Below are 17,621 nucleotides of genomic sequence, written 5' to 3'. Positions count from 1 at the left end.
ATTCTACAAGGCACAATTAATCGTATAATTTACCCCCGAGCATGATTATTCCTAGCACATGCATATACGCTCGTCACCTCATATGTGCATCACCCCCGCATGTAGCAAACAATATCAATTAGTAAAAAAATTCTCCCAACAAAGTTAGGCAAAACACTAACCTCAAACAAGCCAAATAGATACACTAGAAGCACCATCCCACTCAAATCATCCTCCGAACGACTCGACACTAGTAAAAAGCATCTCAAAATCATCAAAAATGCGATAGGAAGCAAACCCAATCGATAAAGGTCGAATAATTAATCAAATACTTGAATTCAACCAAAATGTCGAACTTGACTCCGTACCTCAGAAACCGATAAAATTCATAAAATTCGACAACCCATTCAATTACAAGTCCAACTATACTAATATCACTCAAATCCGACTACGAATCAATGTTCAAAACCCAAAAAATCACGTTAGGAATGTCTAGACAAAGACCCTCAATTTCTCTTTAAAATTCATAATCTAATGTCAAAATCAAAGATAGATTCATGAAATATAATCAAAACCAAGTAGAGAATATTTACCCCAATCCATATGGTGAAAATCACCTCCAAATTCGCCCAAATCCGTAATCCCAAACTCAAAATGTGATATAATAACTCTAACCCTCGAAATCAGATTTAATAGAGTCTGCCCAGTTATTACACTTCGTGAACGTGAAAAACCCCTCGCGTTCATGCAGAACAAATCCCACCAGTTGCAATTCCTCTTACGTGAACACGACATCTCAGTCGCGAACACGATGGTATATCCCCCTAGAGCTACGCGATCACATTTCACATCGCGCAACCGCAAAGAACAAACGCCTGACATCCTCAGGACCTCCTTCCTTCTACGCGAACGCGTCGCTGGACTCGCGAACGCGATGAACAATTGCCTCAACCTTCACAAACACGTATCTATACTCGCGAATGAAATGAACAATTTTCCCAGCCATCAAACAACTCTACGCGATCAAGATCGCGATCCACTCTTCGTGATCGCGAACAAGGAAACCAGATGCCTAAAAATCAATTGTCCTTCTAAGATCAAAATGAAATCGAACTTAATCCGAATCACTCCCAAGGCTCCCAGGACCTCATCCAAACATACCAACATGTCCTAAAATATGGTACAAACTTAGTCGAAGCTTCAGATCACATCAAACAACAAAAAAATATGAATCATACCTCAAATCAAACTTAATAAACTTTTGAACTTTTAACTTCCAAAACTCGTGCTGAACCATATCAAATCAACTTGGAATGACCTCACATTTTGCACAAGTTCTAAATGACATAACAAAGCTATGTTAACTTCCGGAACTGACCCGATATCACCAAAGTCAACTTCCGATCAAACTTATGAACATTCCAAAGCTATGTTAACTTCCGGAAGTTAACAAAGCTATGTTAACTTCCGGAACCAACCCGATATCACCAAAGTCAACTTCCGGTCAAACTTATGAACACTCCAAAATTCCAAATTGCCAACTTTCGCCAATTAACGCCAAAACCTTAAAGAAACTTCTAAATGCAAATCTGGGTATACGCCCAATTCCATAATCATCATCCAGACCTAACGGAACCATCAAAACTCCAATCCGGGTTCAAATACACAAAAGTCAAACTTGGTTAACTCTTCTAACTTAAAGCTTCCTAGTTGAGAATCATTTTTCCAAATCAACTCCGGATCACCTGAAAACCAAAAGCGATGATTCACACAAGTCATAATACATCATATGAAGCTACTCAAGACGTCAAATAGTTGAATGAAATGCAAATGCTCAAAACAACCGTTTAGGTCGTTACATTAAACTAGTAAGATATCGTAGTAAAACTCAAATGGTACAACAAACACAATATTCTCAAAACCGGTGGAAGTGAGTCTAAGTTCTAAAAGAAGTACACTTAGAATCTCTAAATACATTACTATTTTGAACTTAAAATAAATAGCAGTACAACTAAAAGCAGAAGGTGACTCCAAGGCCTGTGAGTGTCAAACAGCTTTACCTTGAAGTCTCTAAAGCATCTAAATCAGCTCACTAGCGTTCGGTACGGGCAGAAGTTCCTGGATCTACACAAAAATATACAAACACATAGCATGCATACATCACAACGGTATCCAGTAAGTATCAAACCTAACCTCGGTAGAGTAGTGATGAGGCAGGTCAAGATACCTACTAGACAATAAAGAACTGAATAGAGTATAACATTTGTCCAATAACAAAAAGTAAAGAAGTAGATGGCAATAGAACAGTACGATGATATATGGATAACAACGAAAAATAAAGGCAATTAAAGGACAATAAAGCAATTTATCAAAACAAGGATAACATTGAAAAATAAAAGCAATAATGGAAACAAGAGAGTACATGTGATAAAGATAACAAGAAACCAATTACAACAAAAAAAATACGAAAGGAAGGAAATAAGGTAACAAGAACAATAACCGTTCAAATCAACAAATCTTTTCACATATACTGTACAACAAGAATCACAACCGTGGTACACACCTTATTTTCACTTTTCACAAGTCACATCACAATCTTCCTTATATTGCCACGTGATCCTTGCATTTATATTTTAAAAATATTTTTTTTTTGAAATAGCTACACGCGCTTTAGCCCCCTTATCTCACTGTATGGCTTCAAGTCCCTTAATAGCAACACACGTATAAATCCTACATTATCTCGCCGTAAACCTTTATCCTTATACCGCCGCATGTGTATCAATTTCACAACACAAGAATCAACTCACACCACGTGGGCCCATATACCACAACATTGCCAAAATCAACAATACCAATATTACCACAACATATAACCCACGACTCAACCACAATGTGTACAAGAATCTTAATAAAAACAAAATAAATGAGAAACATTCAACAAGGAAAAGATATCTCAATAATCAACAACTTCAACCACGATGTGTTAATAGCTTTCACAACTACAACTTTAATAACCCAACAATGAAGGTATTTCCATGAAATGACAACTTCCAATTCAAGTACATAACATGAGCTTAATAATGAAAGAGATATCTTGAAATAGAAACTATGACTAAATGAATAAGAATAATTCAATAATGGAGAGAATAGCATGTAACAACAACTATAAATAAATGCATATAAGAGTGACCTTGATGATAAAAACTAGTACATGAAATAACAACTTCAATTAAGGCATGTAAGATCAAATTTGGCAACAAAAGATAGAACAAATACTAATAACTTTAATGAAGTGCTTAAAAGCAACCTAAGAGTCTAAACCAGTCAAATAATGTATATAAGCCCGTGTACACACTCATCACTGCATGTACACGTCTACCACATAGTTCAAATAGTACAATCAAACCAAATCCTAAGGGGGTAGTTCCCCCACAAAAAGTTAGACAAGATACTTACCTCAACTAGGCCAAATCAACACTCAAAAATAGTTTTCCCTTATAATTCGCCTCCGCACGGCTCAAATTTAACAAAAACCACTTAATATCATTAAACAATGCAAGAGAAACCAATTTCAATTAATAAAGCTAAGATTTTTATACATTTTCCCAAAAGTCAACCCTGAGCTTGCCCGGTCAAAACTCAGGTCCAAGGGTAGATCCCGACTATCCATAATCCCACGAGTCCATATATACATTTTATTTTTAAATCCGAGTCGAATTCGACTCTCAAATTCTAGATTTTTATTTTTCAAAACATAGAAACAATTCCCAAATTTTCTCTTTGATTCTCATAAATTTGATGTTAAATATCATATATAATCATGAAATATAGTTGAACATTGATCAAAATCACTTACCCAATGATTGTATGTGAAAGTCCCCCCTCCAAATCGCCTCCTACCGAGACTAGGGTTCTAATATGAGAAAAATGAGATCAAATCCTGACTTTTCAACCCTTTTCTTCAGTTACAAATTGTCCCAATTGTGACACCGGGTTTGCAATTGCGAAGAAAGACTCGCAAATTGAGGCACCTGACAGCCTAAGGAGAAATTGCAAATGCTATACTGGCTTCGCATTTGCAAAGCCTGTTCCTATCGCAAATGTGACTAAAATATCACAATTGCGAAACTACCCAGATTAGCCAACTCTTTGCAATTGCGAGTGATGCATCATAATTGTGATGCCTGCTCCCCTACTGATCACTTCACAATTGCAAGGCTAGTGCTCACAATTGCGATAACTATCGCACCAGCACATCGACAACCAAAAATGAGTTCAGTCCAATTCGAAACACGCCCGAAACTCACCTGAGCCCTCAAGGTTCCAAACCAAACATCTACATAAGTCTAAAAATATCATGGGAACTTGCTCGCATGATCAAAATACCAAAATAACATCTAGAACCACGAATCGGACATCAAAATGCATGAATTTCAAAAGAAAAATCAAGAACCTCTAAAACTACAATTAAGCATTTGAATCCTATCAAACCAATTTCAAATGACACCAAATTTTGCAGACAAATTCCAAATAGCAAAACAGACCTATTCCAAGTTCCAAAACTAAATTTTGAACCTGATAGCCATAAAGTCAACCTATAGTCAAACTTAAGAAAACTTCTAAATCTCAAATTGCCAACTTTCGGCAAAAAAGTTAAATCAACCTAGGGACTTCCGAATTCAATTCCGGGCATACGCCTAAGTCCAAAATTATGATACGAACCTACAGAACCATCAAATACCGTTTCGGGCTCGTTTTCATAAAAGTCAAACTTTGGTCAACACTTTCAACTTAGGCTTCTAAACCAAGAATCAAAGGGTGTAAATCAACCCAAAGCCTTCCCGAAATGAAACTAACCAACCCCGAAAGTCATAAAATAAATAAACATATGTGAAGTATAAAAAGGGAAAACTAGGCTCAAATACACAAAACAGCCGGTCAAGTCATTACAATAACATATTTATAAGCATAAATATGCTCATTACATGTTTATTATGTGTAGAAATAAGTTTGGATGGAAGTTAGCGAAAATCAAACGATTTGATGCATAATGAATTTGAGAGAAAAGAGCTGGGAGTGTGCCACAATTGGTGCATTGCATGAAAGGTAGGCATGAAAATGACCTAGAAAGTTAATCTAAACAACTGAAGTATGGCACTTTAACACTGTCACAACCAAAAATCCAACTAGTCATGATGGCACCTAACTCAACCTACTAGGTAAGCCAACTAACTATAAACCAATTCAAATGAGATTTATTGAGAAAAAAATAATGAAATAACTGAACTCCTATACGACTTCCCAAAGACTGGTAGTACAAATCATGAGTTTCCAAAATTTAGAGTTTACAAAGCTAGTATGAAATAAATACATCATCTGTTCGAAATATACATAAACAAATCTATAAATTTAAAGCTACAAGGAACAAGAAACAACTTTAACCGGAATGCAGGTAGATCTGTAATGCCAGTTCCTGCCATACGCAGCAACATCAGGTCCAAAATCTGCATGCAAGGTGCAGAAGTATATATGAGTACAACTAACCCCATATACTCAATAAGTGACAAACCTAACCTTATGTTGAAAGTAGTGACGAACTTGGAAAATGGTCAGAATCTAATACCAATAGTCAAGAACTACTCGTAACTATATAATAAAAGCAATGCAAGTAATAACTAAAAGATATTATATTCATCTCATTCACAGTTACGGAAAATAGGCATGCTTTTCAAGTATAACAGTAAAAACCCAAATCTTTCACTGAAATCACCAAAATATGAGTATATCAAAAAACTGTGATTTTTCCCAAAACTTTCAATAATAGATAAGATATTTCATTATCAAATAGCATGAGGAAAGTACATATCTATGCCTACATGTCAATATGCATGTCACGTCATGAATGTCACAATACTTTATAGCATGAGGAAATATATCTCTATGCCTACATGCCAAACATGCATGTCAAATGAATGATTTCACAGTGATAATCCCAACTACTGACACTCATAGAATACTCAATCTGCTTGCCTCAAACTCCCACTCATCACACTCAATCATTCAGCGCTGTACGATCAATGTTAGTATGTTAGACTCCGGAGGGGTGGATCCTGCCCAAACGCTAATATAAAGCTAATATGGCCTATTGCGGCGTGCAGCCCGATCCCATAATAATATATAAAGCCTATAAGGCCTGCTGCGACATGCAGCCCGATCCATAGTAATAATAATAGATATAAAAGTCAATATGGCATGCTGCGTCATCTAGCCCGATCCACAATAAGAATAATAATAGATATAAAGCCAATATGGATTACTGCGGCGTGCCGCCTGATCAAGAATAGCACTCACAACACGGCTCTCATGCCCCAACTCAATCATCAATCTCTCCAGTCTCAAGGGCTCACAATCTCGTACAACTTAGCCCAAATAATAAAAACATGTTATGTAACAATGAATGATTAACAAAGACTGAGATATGATATTCAAATGAAGAATCATGACTGAGTATATGATTACTGTTAAAATAGGTAACTCAAAACAATAGAGATAGCCTCATTAGGTCTCAACCGAATAAGCGCATAGCCTAAACATGATTTCTAACATGATTCATAGAACACACCGCATCCACGCTGTCCAAAATTCATGACCTTCCCTCCAAATCTAAACCGCCACCTTGTACATGCAAATCTCAATTCCACAGGACGCACCGCATCTATCATGTCATCATATGAAAAGCACTAAATTCTCATTATCAACTCTGAGTGACACGCAGAATACATACCCAATTCAGTCAGAAGTCTTCCACTTGATCCTATCCAGGAGAAAATTACAACACGTAACATACCTCTCATACTTGTAGATAATATCCATCTCAAATTGTGGCAGAAATCATCGAGAACACTTTGAAACCTATTTGCACATAACCAAGCCTTTAGAACTGAATCCCTCTAACTCAACCGAGTCACGCAAGTCGCCAAACCCAAGAGTATTGCCAAAAAAACACCTGTAGAGATTTACCACATCATAAGTACCCAAAAAAAACAATCATATCCATTACCGTGTTGATCCAACCTACTACCAAGATGTCCTATTTCTCTGAGTCCTTTTCAAATTACCCTCAAGTTGACACTTCTCCTTGCCAGAACACCACGATCCTTACCTAAAGCTCACCACAAGAGATCCTAGCACAAAACCACATTGTCCTAAGGCCCATAAGCCGGTGTATTCCCTCTTAAGAACCTCAAAAGTACCACAACTGAGACACCCACTCTGAAGAGACCTTATGTGAATCTAAAGTTATTCATTTTAACCTTCTGATACTGAAATATAAAATCCATAGTAATACAGAAATATCGCAAGTCCTGGCACTATCCAATGCAAATCTCATATCTTAGCCATATACAAATCCGAGGAAATCCTCCAAATGCCATATATGAATCTTGAGCTCTTTAGAACCTTCTCGAGAGTTATCCTCTCTACTCAAATCTCAATTGCACCACCCAAACGAGCCGAACGACCTATGCTCCATTAGCACAATAACACCCAAAGAAGTAATCCACACCCCTAAGCAACCAAGTGAATCCCTTTTCTCTGTACATTACATCCATCACGAACAGCAAACCTAAGCCTTTCCAAGACCTTCATATATCCATAAGGTTTAATACATCATGCATCCAAATATTTCCTCATTTATGTCATCCTCAAAAACCAACCTCTGCTAGTCATAGCCGATCCAAAAGTATGCCTTAGACCAAAACCAATACAAAACATAACCATGAAATTAAATCATCGATAGAAGATTCCCTCACTTGGCTCAAAGCCATAGAACAAAACATCTGCTGATTCATAATACCCATAACAAAACATAAGTGCCATAATCCTGCACTAAGATTAAATTAAATCCTTCATAAGCTCATGCAACACAAATCATAAAATACCCCAAAGCATTTGTTAAGCTCACATTCATCCTCGTGATAGTCAAGTCAACTTTCTCAACCGACCAAAACTCAAATCACAGCACATGTAACACACTAGTAGCAAGAAGCTCTCTACACAACATCATAAGGATCACACATCCGTAGAACACCCCACAGGAACTAACTCACCTGCTTAGACTCAAATTGGCATTTCACTCCGCCCTACCATGGCCACAACCATCATGTAATCACTTAATCTTCCGGTGTGTAAACTCGTCAACAAGACATAAGAAGCTACTTCATCCCATAATTGGACAACATGAAAGAACACTCAACACGATCATAACTCGAGACTGTACAACACATCAAGACCGAAATCAAGCTTCCAATAGTCCTTTTTTGCATCCCAAGTAAGCTCTTCTCGTCACATTCAAGCCATCTGAACACATCCCACGCTCACATCATATTCATCATATAGTTATACAACCGCTCACCGAGCCATAAATTTCTCTCCTAGGGGTACTACCGGACATATAAGTCCAATAGCATATGCCCACACAATTGAAATCACCAAGCCCAAACTGCGGTCAAAATTTGACCCCAAGTTATCCAGATTGGCCCATCACAAAAACACAGCTCGCACCTTATCTATGAAATCACAAGTCGTTGATGCACAACTGATACCGAGCGATCACATAACATATGAGTGAGTGAAAGGGATTCAAAGAGATGTGCTTTAAGCTGAATCAATGTTTCACGATAAAGAAAGAAAGATGAAAAGTTTATCCTAAATGCCCCGTAGAGATAGGTATGAACGTCATCATACCGATCTATTAGACTCTACTAGATACTTGCTCATGACTCGTAGAACCTATGAACTTAGGGATCTGATACCAACTTGTCACGATCTAAAATCCAACTAGTCGTGATAGCACCTAACCTGAACCAATAAGTAAGCCAATTAATAATAAACTGATTCAAATGAGATTCACTGAGAAAAAAATAATGAAATAACTGAACTCCTATATGACTTTCCAAGGACTAGTAGTACAAATCATGAACTTCTAAGATTTAGAGTTTACAAAGGTAGTATGAAATAAAAACATCATTTGTTCGAAATATACATAAACAGATCTATAAATCTAAAGCTACCATGAACAAGAGACAGCTATAACCAAAATGTAGGTACATCTTCAATGCTAGCTCCCGCCATACACAACAACATTGGGTCCAAAATATGCACGTAAGGTGCAGAAGTATAGTATGAGTACAACTGATCCCATGTACTCAATAAGTAATAAACCAAGCAGTGACGAGCTTAGAAAACGGTTAGAATCTAACACCAAAAGTTAAGAACTACTCATAACTATATAATAAAAGCAGTGCAAGTAATAACTAAAAGATATTATGTTCAGCTCATTCACAGTTACATAAAATAGGCATGCTTTTAAGGTATAACAGTAAAAACCGAAATCTTTCACCGAAATCACCAAAATATGAGTATATCAGAAAATTGTGATTTTTCCCAAAACTTTCAATAAAAGATAAGATATTTCATTATCAGATAGCATGAAAAAATTACATCTATATGCCTACATGTCAATATACATGTCAAGTCCTGAATGTTACAATACTCTATAGCACGATGAAATGTATCTCTATACCTACATGCCAAGAATGCATGTCAAATGAATGAATTCACGACGATAATCCCAGTTACTCACACTCTTAGAATACTAAATCTGCCTGCCACAACTCCCACTCATCACACCCAATCATTCAGCACTTTACAGTACCTGTGCTCACTGTTGGTATGTTAGACTCTGAAGGGGTGGATCCTGCCTAAGTGCTAATATAAAGCCAATATGGCCTGCTGCGGCATGCAGCCCGATCCCATAATAATAGATAAAGCTTATAAGACTTACTGTGATGTGCAACCCGATCCATAATAATAATAATAATAGATATAAAGCTAATATGACATGATGCGGCGTGCAACCCAATTTAAAATAATATGATAGATATAAAGCCAATATGGCCTGCTGCGGCGTGCAGTCAGATCCACAATATCACTCACAACATGGCTCGCATGCCCCAACTCAGTCATCAATCTCTCTAGTCTCAAGAGTTCACAATCTCATACCACTCAACCCAGACAATGATAACATGTGATATAACAATGAATGATTAACAGAGACCAAGATATGATATTCAAATGATGAATCATGACTGAGTATATGATTACAATTAGAACAGGTAACTCAAAACAACAGAGATTGCCTCATTAGGTCTCAACTAAATAAGTGCATAGCCTAAACGTGATTTCTAACATGATTCGAAACTCATATAGTCAAACAAGCAAGGAGAACATAGATGTAACAAGATATAACAACAAAACAAGTCGGTCATAGTCTAGTAGTTAACTAGAATCAAGATTTCTCCGATGAACGCCCACACGCTTGACACCTGGCATGTGTGTCGCCTCAATACATCTATTATAACATAGTTCCCAGGTTTAAATACCCTTAAATCCAAGTTTAGATATGTTACTTACTTCGAACAAGCCAAATCCAATACCGAGCAAGCCAAACAATACTCTAGAAATTCCATCCCGTGCGTAACAACCTCTGAATGACTTGAAACTAGTCAAAAGTAACTCAAATACATCAAGTACTGCCATAGGAAACAAACCCAACGATAAAGGTCGAGTCTCTAATCAATTACTCAAAGTCAACCAAAAAGTCAAACTGGGGCCTGCATCTCATAACCCGACAAGACTCAAAAATTCTGATAACTCATTCGAATACGAGTCCAACAATATTAATTTCACCTAAATCCGACTTCGAATCGATGTTCAAAACTCAATTATTCACTTTATAAATTTTTTGACAAAACCCCAATTTCTCTTGTTAAATCCCATATTTTGATGTTAAATCTAGTGATGGATTCATGTAAATCTCATAGATATAAGTTAGAATCACTTACATCAAGCTTGTAGATGTAGGTCTAGGTTGAAAACCTTCAAACCCGAACTCCCAAGTCTCTAAAGTGGTGAAGGATGAAATAAAAATCCAAAATCCCATTTATATAGTACAAGATCTAATCTCCCACAGTGCTGACCATAATATTTTTGTGGTATGCGTTTCCAAGTTCTGCGGCCGCAATCCATATTGTGCGGCCGCACTTCAGTAGCAACTGCACTACCAGTATTCAGTAAATTGACCATAAATTACTGTAAAAATATCCAAATGATAAAACGTTTAATTTTCTGGAAACTAGACTCAAAGGTCTACAATTTTTATTTTTGTATCATCCCCAAATTATTCATAGATTGAGAGATATAAGCTCTCAAAGTCAGACCAACAAACCTGTAAATTTCCCTGTTGCGACCCTCAGTGCAATCCAAACCTTGACCGTTGCCTCCGCACTCTAGGGTTTGTGGCCGCACTTGAGTCTTTGCCTCATCACTCCAAAAGTGCCCTCATCACTCTAAAAAGTGGCCTCCGCACCCCTACATCTCCAGAACATCACCAAGGTGCCAAAATGCTCAAACTTATTCAAAACTCACTCGAACCTCTTGGGACCCCGTCCTATCATCCCAACAAGTCCATAATCATTATCCAAACCTATCTAACGTCTGAAAACACATACGGAAAAATCACATCAAAGGATCAAAGACCAAATCATATGTTAAACTCTCTTAAGTTCATAAACTTCTAAACTTCCAAACAAGTGTTTAATTCATGCCTAACCAACTCGAATCACAATGAAACTTTGCATACAAGTTCCAAATGAGATAACGAACCTATTACAACTCTCGAAACAACAATCCAAACTCGATAACATCAAAGTCAACTCCCAGTCAAACTTATGAATATTTCAAACCTTTAAATTTCTAACTTTTGCTAAATAGTGCAGAAACCTTCTAGAAATATCCAAATACAAATCCAGGCAGACGCCCAATTCCAAAATTACCATCCAGACCTAAGGGAGTCATCAAAGTTTCGATCCGGGATCAAATATACAAAAGTCAAACTTGATCAACTCTTCCAACTTAAAGCTCTAAGATTAGAATCATTCTTGCAAATCAATCCCGAATCGCTAGAAAATAAAAACTGACAATACACACAAGTCATAATTCATTATACGGAGCTACTTATGCCTCGAACCATCGAATAGAATGCAAATGCTCAAAACAATCGGTCGGGTTGTTACATGCACCAACCCCCAGCACGCGAAAGAAAGAAAGAAAAAAAACTAGGAGCGTGCCTAGGGGTCGCGCGTTGCATGAACCCTAGGCACGCGACTCAACTTCTCCTTTTCGAGATAGGAGTGCTCAAGGACGTCCCATACAAACCCTAATTGATATAAATACATCATAAAACGTCTTTTTGAAGGGAGAGACATTACTTTGGAGTAAAACAAGACCCTTGGAGGCAAGAACATGCTAGGAGTAAGGAGGACCCTTGTGGTTATGACTTTGAGTATTGTGTTTTCATATACTATTATGAGTAGCTAATTTCTTATCTAGAGTTTTGATGGAACCTTTTGAAGGATTAATTTTTGTTATTTTTAATATAATTTATATTTTGAATTTTTTTACTTGTTTAACTTTGTGCTTATTTCAATCGATTGAAGAACTCTAAATTGACTGTGTCTATCTAGTATGCATGTCTTGGGAAAGGGTACATATTTTGGTAATTGTTAAACATCGACACTCCTAATGTATATGAGGAATCAATATGATGGGTTTAAATATGGCTTTATGAATAAAAAAGCCTTGCCAAAATCATGGTAAGCGATAAAATAATGCCAGCTAGCGTAGTTCGGGAGAATATGTCTAATAAATTATTGTAGTTGCTTGGTAGCAAATTATGATACTTGAAGTTCTCATGATCAGTAGAGAATAATTAGACAAAATTATAGGAAATATAGCGGGAAGGATTCCGACATTTAGGAAAATTATATTTGTTACACCCCGTACTTTTAAGTTAGAACTCATATTAAGTGAATCAATATGAGTCGGAGAATTGAAGGACCTTTACAAAGATAATTATAGGTTAAAACAAGTTTTAAGGAGTATCGTGAGGGTTGGAAGGTTAAGAATCTAATCGAATCGAAGAAAATAAGTTTCGTCAAAAGTCGGCAAGTTAGGAAAGTTATAACCCGTACTTGAGGGGTGAGAATAGGGTGCTTAAGATGATATGAAGGTAATGTTATTAGGTATGTTAGTCGTGTGATAGTCATATATTAAGTTTTTAAGCCAAGTAAGTTATGAAACAAAAGTCGACAAAAGTTGTCGCAAGTTACGTACATTATTTTACTGAAAATTTAGGTCTAATGCTACTGATATTTTCTCTCAATGTACTCGGATTTATGGGGTGATATATGCACCAATTTGAAGATCTATGAGTCTAGTTTTCAATGAATTAAGCCATTTCCTGATACAACGTCGGAATAGAGAGATATTCACATTTTCGTGTTGGGACCCACTTGAGACGGCCACTGACCTTACTTCTTTTAAAAGATATTTCAGCCTCATTTCGCACCCCAAATTCGTCCAAAAGATCTCCACAACCCTCTCTAAGATATCCCAAGATCCCAAGAACCAAACTCAAGGGAAATCAACTCAAATCATCATCAAAAGTGTAAAAGACTATAAGAGAATTCTTCTATGATGTTGAAGTGTGATTGAGGGATATTGTGAGCTATGTTGAGATGGGGTTTCGAGTTGTAACTTCTGTCCAAGGTATGTATAAATCTTCTTGATTGTTTCTAAGGTTAATCTTATGTTAGTTGTGTTGTTTGAGTGAAAAACCATAAGATAGCACTTGAAAGAACATGGGACATGGTTATCTTTTTGGTCGGACTGTTATTTGGCCACATATATGGTTTGTGGTGGGTGGAAATTATTATAAATAATATGATAATTTTGTGGCTGTTGTTGTTAATATTTTTAGGTGTTAACTAAGTTTATTGAATAAGAAAACACGAAAAACAAGTGATTGACAATAAAAGTTAGGGTGCTAGGTGTATGAGGCTATTTTGGAAGTCACTTTGTGGATGTTTTAAACTAGGAATCATATAGTACATATAAGTATGATGTTCTGAAGGTTGTGAACCAATTTATGGAATACGATTTGGACTCAATTTATGTTTTATTATTAGTAAAAAACGAGCTTGCCACTCAATATGATAGTTAAGATAATCGGAGAAGCTCATATTGGATTATATTATTGTTGTTGTTGTTGTTGTTGTTGTTGTTGTTTTGGTTATTGCTATTGTTGTTAGGTTGTTAATGACCCTTAGTGGTCTTTGGGATGTAGTAAAAATAGGGGAGTTTCTGCCCAATTGTTCGTAAGCTATATGACTAGCAAAATACAATGGTACGACATTATATATTGACGACAATATAATTTCACTTATTATAGACAGAAAAGGTTGTGTAGAGCTTGGTTGAGAAATAAGGAAGAGATCATACAGGTATGTTAAGGCACTTTCTTATTTCTTTTGGCATGATCTAAAGTAAAATGAACGTAAACGATACGCTATTTCGTAACAAATCTACTCTTAGCAACTAAGGTTTTCCATGTTGTTCTTTCCTTATAAAGTTATTCTAAGAAAGTATGTATGATCCTTGAATCCTATTAAGGTTCATATTGATAGTATGAAAGTCCATAATGTTAATTGAAGGTGCGACGACCTTCCATCAATTCGAAAGGTTTAGAATGTAATTCCATGAGACCGACATACATCATATATATATGTACGATTCTACCCATCCTGATGATGGTCGGGTATATTTTTACTAAGCCTATTACAACCGGGTATGATATGATTATGATGATGATTATGATAATGATGATGATGATGCCTGTAGAGGTGAATATTTTTAAAAGCTTATGTATATATATGTATCATGCATTTCATGTTAGTAGCCCTTAGAGGTACTCAGATGTTACAGGTTGTATCTTCTCTATCTCTCTTTACATTACTATTCTTATTTATTCTTTCCAGCCTTACATACACGGTACTTTATTCATACTGACGTCCCTTTTGCCTGGGGTCATTGTGTTTCATGCCCGCACGTCCCGATAGATAGGTTGACGGTCCTCGTAGTAGGCTATCAGCTCACCGGAAGGTGTTGGTGCACTCTACTTGCTCCAGAGTTGCCTATTTGATCAGTATGCCTTGGACATGTATTCATTGGTATGGCGGGGCCCTGTCCCGACCTTTATGATATTTATGTACTCTTAGAGTATTGTAGATAGATGTCATGTATATGGATGCTGGTAAGTTCTTGTCGGCATATGCTTTGAGTGTACAAATGGTCATTTCAGCCTTATAGGCCCGTATTTCACATGTATATGTTTGTATATCATGTTGGGTCATCCTATGTCGATTATTTCCTTATGTTTTATTCTGGTTATCTCATGACTGCCTTCCCATCCCATTTACACATGATGGTATGATAAGAAAGATACGTTACATGGGTGTCTGTCGTGTCCCTTTGATTTGGGTTGTGACAAACTTGGTATCAGAGCAGGTCTATCCTAGGGAAGTCTACAAGCCGTTTCTAGTAGAGTCTTGTTTATGAATGTGTTATGTGCCACACTTATAAATACAAGGTTGCGAGACATTTAGGATTGTTACCTTCCTTTCATATTCTAGATCGTTCGAGAGAGCGAAGTTGTTGGGAATCGAGTCTAACGTATGCATTAATATAGGTTGTAAAAATATGTCATTCCCCGAAGATGCGTGGCTTGTCGAGATGTTAAGAAAGGATTGGGAGGGGGTATGAGACGCATACCCTCTATTGAGACAGATCCTTCTGAGGACCAGGGTGAGTCTCTCCCTCAGATAGCCCTGATTCTACTAGTACTAGAGGAATTGAGGGAGGCTCCAACATCATTAACTCTACAAGTTCTACCACCGACTCTGTTTATGTAAGAACACCAGTACATGTATTGAAATAGTTGGTAGCTTCTCAGTATTGGCGTCACCCGAGGGCCCCTGATAGTGATAAATCCCTTGAAGGGTCAGGAAATTCACAACCTAAGGAGTTTAGAGAGCAAGAACCGTCTATTTTTCCAAGAGATGATTTTGATGAAGATATGAGATAAGAGGGCCAGGGTAGTTGATGGTGGTAGGTTATAGCAGATTGGGTTTGCGCAGTGACTTGCGCGTGATCAGATAAGTAAAGCTCTATGAAACAACTAAAGAATGAGGCATGTTAGAGTACGAGAAGTCAAGAATCAAGGATTTTGTTTTGAAATTAATTCGAAAGAAATGAGAAGTGGAATGTTGTGAAAGGTTTGTGCGAAACCAAATAGCGTAATATGAGTGAATAGGGAAGACTATTAAGGGACAAAAGTTAAAGTATGAGAGTAGAATAAGGTTCTTAAGCAAGTGAGCTCTGGGGTTATACAACTATACAGTCCCCGTTTTCATTAAAAGTGAATTAGTAATTTTAATGGGGATTCTCGGAAGGTCAATTTAACCATACAAATACGAGGTGCTGATATCGGAGGATGACTTAGGGTGAACTAGAACTAAGGTACCGATTAGAGACTCAAAGGACTCTCACACTAGCCAGCACTGCGATGATAGAAAGAGTGAATAAGTAGAAGGAGGAATAGGACTAGTGGGAGAAGAAACCTAAAAGAAATTGGTAAATATATCATTGACAAACCACATGAACTAAAGTTAAACTTGTCGAAAGAAAGTATGCCAGCAAAAACGTATGACTCACTACATATATAGACCACTATAAATTTTCTCACAGGAAGAAAGGTTACCCATAGGACAATTGTAAGCTACTAGGAATACGAACCTACGGAAGATTAAAAAATGAGTAGGACTTCAAGCATGAAACATTGAACTATTTTCCTAAGGGGGGAAGACGAGGTGGTAAAACACTAAGTCAAGAGAATTTTTGTTTAACAACAAAAAGATTGAAGGGTTGATACATAAATGCATATAAGTAATTTTAAAGTAATGCATGTGGTACAAAGGATATGGAAACGAGGCAATATTGGTTCATAAATAGATAACAAGTATAGTCAAATACTTATACATGAGAATGTTAACGTGAAGAATTCATTAAAGTTGGAAGATATAACTCCAAAGAAAATTGCTAAGATTGAAAGGAGAAGGAAGAACAATCATAAGGAGTTAGAAAGGGACTCGAGTACGATGACTCTTGAAATTAAAGATAGACCATGAAAATGTCCAAATGTTGCAACCATGAGGGATAATCGAGATTACAACAAGAACAAGGGAGTTAGTACTATATATCAAGGAAAAAAAACTAAAGAAGAGAAACCATCAAAGTAGAAACAATAAAGTCGACATCAAGGATAAAACTTAGGATAGAGAATAAGGAAAGGATGAAGCAGAAAGATTCAATATGAAGGTAAGTTGTTTCACAATGTTAGTTTCTTCTATAAATCAGAACCTAACCAACAAAGAATACGTCAAATGTATACGGTAACGAGAAGATGAAAATCAATAGATGAGGTCCAGAACTATATATACAAGGGATTCAAAATGTGTGGGAACTAAATCAGGGTTGCAAAGAAAGAATATCCTAATATAAGCCAAATAAGAAACCGTTGACAACTAGGGGCAGTGAGAAAAATAAGGAGGAATGGAGATAATCGGAGAAGCTCATATTGGAGCATAGTGATGTTGTTGTTGTTTTGGTTATTAGTTTTGTTGTTG

The sequence above is a fragment of the Nicotiana sylvestris genome, chromosome 3, assembly GCF_000393655.2.
Source record: "Nicotiana sylvestris chromosome 3, ASM39365v2, whole genome shotgun sequence".
NCBI lineage: Eukaryota > Viridiplantae > Streptophyta > Magnoliopsida > Solanales > Solanaceae > Nicotiana > Nicotiana sylvestris.
This window is presented reverse-complemented; position numbering follows the sequence as displayed.